General features: G+C 45.6%; 1 protein-coding gene across 1 annotated transcript in view; it reads left to right on the top strand.

Annotated features, from left to right (window-relative positions):
* LOC147662587 (tryptase-like) overlaps positions 1-12,122 on the top strand; it is a gene marked incomplete at its 5' end in the record, with an annotated part of 402,238 nt that overhangs the window by 146,384 nt on the left and 243,732 nt on the right. The window lies entirely within an intron of this gene.

Genomic DNA, 12,122 nt, shown 5'->3' with positions numbered 1-12,122 from the left:
AAAATCGGTAAGTATTACCGAATCGGGACGATTCAGTATTTACCGAATCGGTATTTACCGATTTGGTAATTCCCATTCATTCCTATGGGCCTGGAGGCTGATAGGAATGAATGCGAATTACCGAATCGGAAAATACAGATTCTGTACAATAGGGAAACATTCAAGGGTGTCAGGGTGTCAAATTGACACCCTGTTGCACCCCTGAATAGTGCTTGTGTTCACATGTGGCACACATACATGCCCTAAGGGCATGTATGTCTGCCACATGGCACTTTTGAAAATTCACAGATTTGCATTTTCAAAGGTATTCAGTATATACCACCAGCTAATAGTTGGTGGTAAATAACGAATCCTTACAGCACATAAGCACTCATAAAAGTGCTTCCTACATGCCATTTACCGATTCTGTAAATACCAAATCTGTAAATAATGATTCGGTAAATACCGAATCGGTAAATACCGATTCAGTATTTACCGAATCATCCCCTACATCAGAAATGGCTCAATACCGGTAGGTAAGCCTGAAATTTACCAAATTTCGGGTTTACCGACCTTTAATGGGCCACCTACATCGGCCCCTAGGGATTTGGTCTATGTCGCAAGATTGCGGTGACAGGCACACCTTTGAATGGGGTTTAGTCCTATGTCCACACCATAAGCCATCGTACCCTAACATGAGGGTTGGCTTTAGGGGTTTGTTCCCTTTCATGCTAGGAATGGGTTTTAGTCCCATATCCACACTGGAAGAGCTTTACCCTTACATGAGCATTGGCTGAAGGGTTTTATTTCCCTTTCATGCAAGGAATGGGTTTTAGTCCAACATCCTCATTGTAAGTCATTGTACCCTTACATGAGGGTTGACTTAAGGGTTTTGTTTCCCTTTCACATAAAGAATGGATTTTAGTTCCACTTGGTGCTAGGGTGTCATGTTTTGAGTGTGCGTAAGCCGCCATGTGCTGCACGTTGGTCACGTTAAGTGTGTAAGTCACCTTGTTCCTCATCATTTTGTTTGTTGTAGTGGGTGTTTTCATTACCACATGGTTTGTATTGTGTTTGTTTCCTTTGGTCCCTTATTTGAGGGGTAGGAATTTGGGTCACATTCCCTTTTTCCACATTTATACATGGCTTTTCTCCTTACATGGGAAGTTTACACATTGCGCTAGTATTTTATCAGCCAAGTCAGTCAGTCAGTCAGTCAATTTCCTTTATTCTCGATAAATTAATATCATATGAAGACAGAAAGACAGAAAGCACAGTCATATAAACATACAAGTAATTACATAAAAATTGAATAAAAAAATGTACAATTGATTGCAGTTACAATAAATATTCGATAAGATTAAAAAATTCATAAAAATAGAGCAATGTTTACCTTTAAAAAACAGTTCATAGTTTAGTAAAATTAAGTATGCATGTTCAGGGCATCTAATTATCACAAATATTTAAAAGTGGTGGGAATGTGACATTTCTCCTTCTTATTCGATTTGCTGCAATTAGAAAGCAGGCAACATGAAACATTATTTTTGGTGAACCAAGTTGTTTTAGGTACACAAGTGCCGGTCTAACTTGTAAAAATCCTGCCTCTCGCAGGATTGGCAACAAATATTTCCTCCTGCACTCAATAAGCTGTTCGCAGAACATCAGGAAATGTAGGGTATTTTGTGGTGAGAAACTGTCACAGGAGCAGGGAGCTGCTTCTTCAGGGGAGCACCATTTATCATATACACCCAACGTATAGTGGATTAGATTGAGCCGGAATCTGGTCAAAAGAAACCGGTGATAGGGTTTATTTACAATGACTAAATACGGTTCCGGCCCTGTACAGGTGATCAGTGTATAATTTTCTCTTACCCTGGGTTTTCCCATCTCAAGCCCTTCCCGCTCTAGAGAGAAAAGATCCAAAAGGGCTTTTTTCGTTAGACTAATGTCTTTTTTGGTTATAGTTTCTGGAGATGTAAATAAACCAGTGCGCCCTATTTTCTGGAATCCAGTTCTTATATATGCCAACCAGGGGATTTTATGTACATTATCCAACATCTGACAATCCTTGATAATTGAATGATTAAGCGGGATCTCATCATTCATCCATATTTTTAACCAGTAAATCATGGGGGCAATTTTGATCCGATCAGAGATATACCCAAGTCCCAGTTCTGTGTGGGTTGAAAAGGTAGGGGTGGATTGGGGAACTGAGAGTACGCTGCGTAAAAAATGGTTTTCCACTAATTGAAGTTTTTCTTCCCTGGTATAACCCCAAATTTCACACCCATACCTTGCAGCCGAGAGGCATTTAGATTCATATACTTTTAAAATTGCCTTAATCGGTTTAGCACCCAGTTTTTTACTAAACCCCACAAATCCTGAGACTGATCTTTTAAATGCCACGAGCGGCTATGATTTTGTGCCCGCCAGGTGCCGTTCTGATCAAAAACCACCCCCAGATAAGGGAATGTAGGGACCCTGGAAACCATTTCGCCATTGCAGAAGAAGGTTTTTGCTTTGGTTTTTGATTTACTTCTTCCAATAATTAGAACCTGGGATTTCTTGGCATTTACTTTTAAATCCAGGTTCTGCATAAAGGAACCAAAGCTATTTAACAATCGTTGTAGGCCTACCCCCGTTTGTGATATGAGGACCGCGTCGTCCGCGTATAGTAAAACAGGTAAAATCATTTCCCCATATATTACCAAAGTAGAGAGTAAGGAATTTCGTCCAAATGTCGCTGGACGGGGAATACTCCTGATCCCCTGATCAAGGAACTGTTACAAACAAATGAAGGAGTACCACCCGATGAGAGAGAAGAGAAGGCTTTGTTCCTGACAAGGGAGTATTGTTCCTTTGTAAGTAAACCCCTCACTCACCACCTAGTGGTGACTTGCTTCATCATCGGGGCCCACCCAAGTGGCCTAGCGTCACTTGGGTGTGCTTCAACACCTGGTTTACAGTGGAGCAGGTAGTGAAGTGTGGGGTGCACAAAAAACAGTGTGAATGTTAAAATGTCCTGGTCAACACTATAGTATTATCTTTAATAAAAAAGGTTGTAGGACAAAGTTAAAAAGTAAGGTGAGATACTGGCAGGGGAGTTACGACCTGTGTATCTCTTCTATGTGATGGTCGACATGTTTCTACCTTTTGGGATATTCCCCGGTATTCCTCAGGACCAAAAACAAGGAAGTGGGAGGTGTGGGTCCCCTAAAAGACTCACCCTGTCCTAACTCCTTGGTCTACCAGAAGATAAAATTATATCTCTGGGAATTCACTCCTATGGTTTAGGAGATGAAAAAACCTAGGGAAGGAAAGAAGTAAAGGAAGTAATTACTATCCTGTTACGATGCGCAGTGTTTTTAGGTGAAAAAAACGTCGTGCAGATATCCTTTCGTTCCACAGTGGTGCGATGGAAACAGTGCCTTCTCAGGTAGATGGAGTGTCTACTTTATAGAGTGGGAGCGTGCTCATAATGGTGAGGGTGCGCTATGGTATATCTATACCTAAGGGCAAGTTGTTGTTGAAACATGCGTATCTTTTTTTGGGGGCAGCATGCTTGTATGAAGCAAAAGCAATGTCGCGTTAGTATTCGCGTTTAAACAGCGTGAAAATGTGCTGCGCTTTAAATAATACCATCTATTCAGTAAAAGTGTGCCAGTAGATCCTATTTTGGATGCTATAGTGAACAAAAAGACATACATAACTCTTACAGACACAAAACAGATAAAGATGCACGGAGCTGAGCTCAACAGAGTCAGGGCTTACATTAGAAAAGCTCGTGATGGACTTCATCGAGCTAGGGGTAGGCACTTCACGTTTATCAACGTATTCTGGGTGAAGAAATTTGGAGCTTGTAAGTCATAGCGTTTTTTCACCTAAAAACACTGCGCATCGTAACAGGATAGTAATTACTTCCTTTACTTCTTTCCTTCCCTAGGTTTTTTCATCTCCTAAACCATAGGAGTGAATTCCCAGAGATATAATTTTATCTTCTGGTAGACCAAGGAGTTAGGACAGGGTGAGTCTTTTAGGGGACCCACACCTCCCACTTCCTTGTTTTTGGTCCTGAGGAATACCGGGGAATATCCCAAAAGGTAGAAACATGTCGACCATCACATAGAAGAGATACACAGGTCGTAACTCCCCTGCCAGTATCTCACCTTACTTTTTAACTTTGTCCTACAACCTTTTTTATTAAAGATAATACTATAGTGTTGACCAGGACATTTTAACATTCACACTGTTTTTTGTGCACCCCACACTTCACTACCTGCTCCACTGTAAACCAGGTGTTGAAGCACACCCAAGTGACGCTAGGCCACTTGGGTGGGCCCCGATGATGAAGCAAGTCACCACTAGGTGGTGAGTGAGGGGTTTACTTACAAAGGAACAATACTCCCTTGTCAGGAACAAAGCCTTCTCTTCTCTCTCATCGGGTGGTACTCCTTCATTTGTTTGTAACAAAATCATTTCCCCCACACGCGGAATATCTGCAAGAACCTCCCCTAGGGTGTGTTCTAGGGCATTTATATATAGGGTAAACAACAAGGGCGCCATAATGCACCCCTGCCTAACACCCCTACCTAACCTAAATTGTTTGGTGAGTCTACCATCTGAGTTTACTCTAATTTTGGCCGTGAGGTTTGTGTGCAGTTCTGCTATGAAGTGCACTAGGGGTGCGTCTACCCCCAAATCAAGCAGGATGTTCCAAAGTTTAGATCAATTTACATAATCAAATGCTGAGGAGAGGTCCATGAACCCCATATACATGGACCCCTCCCTGGTATACACCCGTTACAACGCAACTTTTACTCCGCACTACCATTACAACGCAGGCATTACACCGCATGACATTACAACGCATTGCGCTGGGGGGCGCTCTAGGATAAGAGGTAAGTTTAATTTACTATCCAACACCTTCCCTAGGGTCCACGGGGACTGGAGTTAGAATAGTAAATTATACTTACCACTATCCAGCACCTCAAAGCGCTATGCGTTGTAATGGTATGCGTTGTAAAAACCGCGTTGTAATGGTATGCGGAGTAAAAGTATGCGTTGTAACGACATACATCCCCCCTCCCTTGTAACAGTATACTTGTTAATTAAAAGATGTAAATTCAATCATTGATCTATAGTGCTATGATTAGCTTTAAAACCGTACTGAGTTTTTGACAGGACACCTTTATCAGCAAGACTATCATTCAATCTATGCAACAAAACCCGACCCAAGATTTTCACAGAGGAGTCGATCAGTGAAATCGGCCTGTAGCATGTAGGGTCCTGCCTAGACCCCTTCTTAAAAATTGGCACGATAATTGATGTAGTCCATGTAGAGGGAATACTGTCCTGTCCTATGGAGTTAAAAACGTTTGTTAGGATTTTTGCCCACATTTTGGGGGCGGCTCCGAACAGGTCCGCAGGCACCCCGTCTGGGCCAGGGGCCTTATTTTTAGTCATTTCCCCAATGGACCTTTCAATTTCTTCAGTCTCAAACCTTAAGCGTTTTGCAGTGTGATTGGGGACATGGTTCATGGTGTTATCTCCACTCTGGGCAACACTATATATTTGCTCAAAGTGGGTGATCCAGGCCTCATCAGTGATGTTACAGTCTAAAACAGTGTTAACATTGTTTTCGAATAATGGCCGATTTATGACTTCCCAAAATTTAGCGCTACTTTTCAAGACTTCAGGTGACAATAAATCAGTCCAGGCCTCATCCCGTAATTCCCTTTTCCGGTTAAATACAGCATGTTTATATTCACCTCTATATTGTGCTACCAATCTCTTATTCCGTGGAATTGTCTTCAGGGATTTCAGGAGAGCGGCATGCGCCAAAGAACACTTTTTAGCGAACCATCTGTGATCCCTTTGAGGTTTGCGTTTATCCCTAACTGTCAATTTTTGATTTATGTGTGCACAAATAACATCAAATGCATGTATTATAGTTGGTCCAAGTCCCGTATCGTCTAAACATGCATTTATCTCGACCCCTGCGTCTATTAAAATTTCTGCTGTAAAGGCCTCGGGGACAACTTTTCCCCATTTTAATTTCCTTCCCTGGTCTGTAAGTTTGACCTCTCTTACTGGCCTTTTGGGGTCAGGTCTTAGTGTCAGTGCGCCCACTGCTGCTAATTCAATTATCACAGGATTGTGATCGCTGAAAGTAGAGACGTCTGTGAAATACCTAAGAACCAAACCTAACATGAAAGAAGTTAATAAAATGTAATCGATGGCTGTGCCCGTGTCTCCATCCCTCCCTTTAAAAGTGGGGATCCTTTGTCCCACCTCACTGCACCCCAATTCGTATAGGTTCTGGTTAGCTAGAAAATTTTCTAGATCCTCCCTTGTTTTGTGTGTTCAAAGTGAGGGTTTGCTGAAAACTGTGGTCCTTCATGCGTATCGTTCCCACATCTATTTTCGCATGGATGGATATTCAGATCCCCCATTAAAATTACTTCAAAGGATTTAGACTTACTACTATGCAGTGATAGTAACTCCCCTACTAAACCAAGATTGTTATCTGTATCTTGGGAGTTATAAAAATTTAAAAATAGAATATTACCGAAGTCAGGTGCCAAGAGCTCTACCGCCAGACAATTTTGGCCACCCATGTCTAATTGAGTAAGTGATCCTTTTATTTCTAGGGAGAACAAGGTAATTAGTCCCCCTCTGGCTCTTCCAGCCCCATGTTTCCTTGCTGAGACATAGAAATGAGAGTAACCATCCAGGGAAAAACAATTTTGAACATCCCATGTTTATTGTAAAGCTATTATGTGGAATGTTTTTAAATAGCTAATCCAGATATTGTTCGCCATTTTTGTTTTTACACCTGCCGTGTTCCAGCTCACTATTCTAAATTTTTGATTGGGTTCAACAGCAACTTTTACAATCTCATTTTGTTTTAGTCAGTCGTTTTCTTCTAAGTTAGAGAGTGGACCAAAACGGTTTACAAGAGTGCAGGGTGGTGGATGTATTAGACTGGTATTATAATTTGTGCTACAAGAAGGGATGTTTACATCTTTGACATACTGAGTGGTAGTGTGAGCATGTTGGGTAGGAACTGATGTTATATTCCCATCTAAAGCAATTGGGACAGGGAGTAATCCTGTTCTAATCTGAGGGGGGGATAAAAGAAACCTAGGGGGAGGGGTCTAATGCCTGGTTGTGTGATACCAGAGCCATCCCAAAGTAGGCGCTCAGCCACATGCTGGGTATTAAAGTTTATCACCACGCAATCCCCCGTGATTGACTTTGTTTTAGGGCCTACCCATCCAACCCTTCTCACCATATTTATATGTCGGGCAATATCCAAGTCACCGCTACAATAATCCTGACACCAGTTTTTAGTTTTTTCCATTAGATATTTTGAACTCTCATATACTTTAGTTTTCAAGGGTGGAACCCCTGTTAACACGACTACTAGAGGGGCTGCTTGTGGCGGAAGGTATAACCTTGATTTACATGGAATTAGATTTTTATCTTTGTTATTTTTTGACATGATTGGCATATCAAAACTATTTTTGGGGTCAGAGACACTTGATTTCATACAAGGTTGCCCTATAGGCTCCCCCGATGCCAGATCACTAATCCCTGATATAACAGTGGGTATGGAGCTGTCTATTAAAGGGCCACATTTTCCATCTGCAGTGCATGTCTCTGCGCGCAAGGGCGCTTGTATCCGACCTCCTTTAATGTGTTCACGTTGTTCTTGTAGGAAGGACTCTATCAAGTTGCACTTTTTTAACAAGCCTGCCACACAAGTGTTCAGAACATCGATTATGTCCTTCGCTATGCCTGTAAGAATAGGCTCTATGTGTAAATTTACAAGACCTTCGATTTTGTTGCTGAGTCTATTAATTAAATCGTCTTCCCAGAGTTCATTCAGATTGTCTGTATGCTTAGTCTTTCTGGAACATTTTTGGGATTTTTGTCCTTACCCCTGTGTTGTAACATGCGGTAGAGGTAGGGCATGTCCCTTTTCAGCTGTGGATGTGATGTTAGAAGTGCCTTGATCCAAATCTGAATTAGAGCTTACAGCCACTAGTACATCAGGCTGGGGGACAAGATTGATCGAAATGTTTTGCCCTTCAAGGGCTGGGTCAGATGTGGGGTCTAAATATGAGATATGGCCAGTTCTTTTTCAGCATTAGCGATTTCTTTAGTGATGGCTCCCACTGCAGACGTCAAATAGGAAAGTATAGAATCAGCCTTTCTAGGCATCTTGGGTTTTTTACTATTGAGGCTCCCATTGCATGTCTGTTTGCGCTTACCCATAACGGAGGTTCTCAGGGGGGTGGCCTGTCCTGTCCTCAGTCGTCCGCTGACGGCCGTAGACGGCCCGCCCTCTGCCCGGGCTCCGCCCGCGCGCGTCCCGCGAGGCGGGAGATGCAGGTGTGGTTTATGCCGAGCAGGCAGGAAGTGCGCGGCTGTAGTCCCGGTCCCCGGTGTCCAGGGGTTGCTGGGGATTGTAGTTTGCTCCTGCAATCCTTCCCCACTCGGCGGCCGCTTCAGGAGCAGCTGCGGCGGCGGGGGAAGGAGAGGATGGCTCCCAGACTGTCCGGTGTGGTGGTGGGTCCCAAAGCACCAAAAACACAGGTATTACGTCCCCCACTCGGCCGGAGATGCAGGTGTGGTTTATGCCGAGCAGGCAGGAAGTGCGCGGCTGTAGTCCCGGTCCCCGGTGTCCAGGGGTTGCTGGGGATTGTAGTTTGCTCCTGCAATCCTTCCCCACTCGGCGGCCGCTTCAGGAGCAGCTGCGGCAGCGGGGGAAGGAGAGGATGGCTCCCAGACTGTCCGGTGTGGTGGTGGGTCCCAAAGCACCAAAAACACAGGTATTATGTCCCCCACTCGGCCGGAGATGCAGGTGTGGTTTATGCCGAGCAGGCAGGAAGTGGGCGGCTGTAGTCCCGGTCCCCGGTGTCCAGGGGTTGCTGGGGATTGTAGTTTGCTCCTGCAATCCTTCCCCACTCGGCGGCCGCTTCAGGAGCAGCTGCGGCGGCGGGGGAAGGAGAGGATGGCTCCCAGACTGTCCGGTGTGGTGGTGGGTCCCAAAGCACCAAAAACACAGGTATTACGTCCCCCACTCGACCGGGGATGCAGGTGTGGTTTATGCCGAGCAGGCAGGAAGTGCGCGGCTGTAGTCCCGGTCCCGGTGTCCAGGGGTTGCTGGGGATCGTAGTTTGCTCCTGCAATCCCTCCCCACTCGGCGGCCGCTTCAGGAGCAGCTGCGGCGGCGGGGTGGTGGTGGGTCCCAAAGCACCAAAAACACAGGTATTACGTCCCCCACTCGGCCGGAGATGCAGGTGTGGTTTATGCCGAGCAGGCAGGAAGTGCGAGGCTGTAGTCCCGGTCCCCGGTGTCCAGGGGTTGCTGGGGATTGTAGTTTGCTCCTGCAATCCTTCCCCACTCGGCGGCCGCTTCAGGAGCAGCTGCGGCGGCGGGGGAAGGAGAGGATGGCTCCCAGACTGTCCGGTGTGGTGGTGGGTCCCAAAGCACCAAAAACACAAGTATTACGTCCCCCACTCGGCCGGAGATGCAGGTGTGGTTTATGCCGAGCAGGCAGGAAGTGCGCGGCTGTAGTCCCGGTCCCCGGTGTCCAGGGGTTGCTGGGGATTGTAGTTTGCTCCTGCAATCCTTCCCCACTCGGCGGCCGCTTCATGAGCAGCTGCGGCGGCGGGGGAAGGAGAGGATGGCTCCCAGACTGTCCGGTGTGGTGGTGGGTCCCAAAGCACCAAAAACACAGGTATTACGTCCCCCACTCGGCCGGAGATGCAGGTGTGGTTTATGCAGAGCAGGCAGGAAGTGCGCGGCTGTAGTTCCGGTCCCCGGTGTCCAGGGGTTGCTGGGGATTGTAGTTTGCTCCTGCAATCCTTCCCCACTCGGCGGCCGCTTCAGGAGCAGCTGCGGCGGCGGGGGAAGGAGAGGATGGCTCCCAGACTGTCCGGTGTGGTGGTGGGTTCCAAAGCACCAAAAACACAGGTATTATGTCCCCCACTCGGCCGGAGATGCAGGTGTGGTTTATGCCGAGCAGGCAGGAAGTGCGCGGCTGTAGTCCCGGTCCCCGGTGTCCAGGGGTTGCTGGGGATTGTAGTTTGCTCCTGCAATCCTTCCCCACTCGGCGGCCGCTTCAGGAGCAGCTGCGGCGGCGGGGGAAGGAGAGGATGGCTCCCAGACTGTCCGGTGTGGTGGTGGGTCCCAAAGCACCAAAAGCACAGGTATTTTATCTTCTTTATTAAAGGAGGAGGATGGGTACCTCTTATGTACCTTTTCACTATATACCTTTTCACTTTGCTTTCTTCCTTGTGTAGTCCTTGTTCCCTCTCGTGATGTGGTTTTTAACGCTCATCCCTGAGTTATGGGCAATTGACTTCTGTTGTACTTTGTTGTCTATAGTTTGGAAAAGTTTGGTTTCATTATTCTTCCATTTGAAAGGAAGGAGATAATGTAGTATGTTCATGTTGTCTTATACTGTTCCCTGTTACCTGGTTCCTAGCTGGTCAGTCAGTGTGAGTGTTCTGTGTGGAATGTTGGTGTGAGGGCCATGAGTGGAATGCTTGGGTGACTGGTGTAACTGGTGACTGTTGTTGGATGGGCTGAGCAGCTAGCAGGCTGCTCCTAGTGGGGCTGCTGTACTGGATCTGCTCTGCATGTTATCTTCTTCAATAAACCTACTTAATCCCCATCCTACCAGCGTGGACTACATTACTACATCTTTCGCAAATATTAACAGAGACTTTGCTATCTGCATGTATTGGAGATGCATTAGCATGAACTATGCAACTAGATCATATAAATAAAAGGAAAATAATGGAGTAAGCATGTATCCCTGCTGCACCCCTTTATTCATGGTGATGCATTCTGCCAGTTAACAATGAATATCCCTCCACACCTGGGCATAACTGTCATTGAGTAAGCAGATTAATGATGATAATATGTTACTGGGGAGCCCCATTCTCTCAAAAAGTGACCAGAGCTTTGATCGTGGGACTAGCTCAAATGCAGCTTTTGTGTTCACAAACGCCACACCATCCTATTAATCTCTGCAACACTCTTCTCTACACTATGATATTCTACACATGCCCACTATACAACACTCTACTCCACTGCTACACTCTACTCCACTCTATGCCACTATACAAAACTATACTCCACTCTACAGCACTCTATACAACACCAGCTAGGCCACTCCACGCCACTTTACTTCACTGTACTCAATGAGACACTACTGCACTCTATTCCATTGTACTTCACTACTCCACTCTATGGCGCTATATGCCACTCCACTCGATCACACTCTATGCCACTTTACTCTACCACAATGTACGACACTCTACTCCACTGTAGCCACTCCACTCTACAGCACTCTCCTCCAATGTATGCCATGCCACTCCACTCCACACTATACAAAACTCCACTCTACAGCACCACACTTTGTCACTCCACTGTATGACAGACCACTGTATGACACACTCCTGCACTCTACTCAACACTTCTCTACTCTACACCACTCCACTCTATGCCACTTCACTTTATGCCCCTACACCATATGCCATACCACTCTATAACATGCCACTCTACACTACTATATGGGATACCACTCTACTCTACGATGCTCCACTCTACTTTGACACGCCAATGCACTTCACTCCATTTCTCTCTACTTTACAACACACCTCTCCACTCAATCAACTCCACACTATGTCATTCCGCTCTATGCCACCTCACAGTACACAATTCAACTCTATGCCACTCCACTCTAGTCCACACTACCACACTGTACGACACTTCATTCTACAACAATCCACAATATGACACTCTCCTCCGGTCTACTCTACGCCACTACACAGTACAACAAGCAACTCTATGGTGCAACACTCCACTCTAATGTACGACATGCCACTCCACTCATCTCTACGGCATGCCACTCTACGCCACTCCACTCTAAACCCCTATGTTAACATTTCTTCGAACCTTTTTCGCGCCAGATAGGAAAGAGAACCCGTTCACGAACACTGTATGAATGCGTCCTGCGTACAACAAGTAAGCAGCACCAGAGAATTATTGTTTTTTAGATCACGTTATTTTTTCATGTTAGCGCAAAGTAACAGCGCCTTCATTTTCATTTTCCACAGAATTTT

Source organism: Lissotriton vulgaris, unplaced genomic scaffold, assembly GCF_964263255.1.
Source record: "Lissotriton vulgaris unplaced genomic scaffold, aLisVul1.2 SCAFFOLD_2040, whole genome shotgun sequence".
Classification (NCBI taxonomy): Eukaryota; Metazoa; Chordata; class Amphibia; order Caudata; family Salamandridae; genus Lissotriton; species Lissotriton vulgaris.
This window is presented reverse-complemented; position numbering and strand designations above follow the sequence as displayed.